The sequence below is a fragment of the Pteropus vampyrus genome, unplaced genomic scaffold, assembly GCF_000151845.1.
Source record: "Pteropus vampyrus isolate Shadow unplaced genomic scaffold, Pvam_2.0 Scaffold113, whole genome shotgun sequence".
NCBI lineage: Eukaryota > Metazoa > Chordata > Mammalia > Chiroptera > Pteropodidae > Pteropus > Pteropus vampyrus.
In genome coordinates, this window is record NW_011888894.1 from 4,448,742 (window position 1) to 4,449,326 (window position 585).

Sequence of the window (585 nt, forward strand, 5' to 3'; positions counted from 1 at the left end):
AGATAAAGGCACAGCCACAAACTGTAGAGCAGGAGACAAGAATTCAGCATTCACCGAAACGTGGAGTTAGAGACCATAAAATTCTAAACCCACAGAAGTCAAGCTAATCTTGGGGAGGTCACTAGCTTTTCTATTGCATAAGGAATGGGGGTTTGAATCAGTCCTTTGAAAAGGTTAAGGCACGGGGATACTACACCTGGGCCACCCAATTAATTAAAATAATAATTAATAATTGCCATAACAAAGTACAATATAGTTGGAACAAAAAGACTGAGTGATTGTTTAACTCTGAGCGAGATGAGGAAAGATCCAATGATCTTACATTTAGGCTGGTCTTTTTAAATATTACTGGCTAACATGAATGCAAAAGTTCAAGGCATGGTCTTTGTGTTGGTTCTGGTTCCCCTAGAAGCAGACGCTGAAACAAGCCTTCAAATATGAGTGGTTTCTTTGAAAGGTGGTCTCAGGAAACCTGGTAGGAATGTGAGGGAGTGAGTCGGGGACGGGAAGGAAGCTAGTAAAGGTATGATACCAAGCCCATTACCTGACAGCAACTGGAGGTCAGGTTCTCTAGAAAACTGGGAG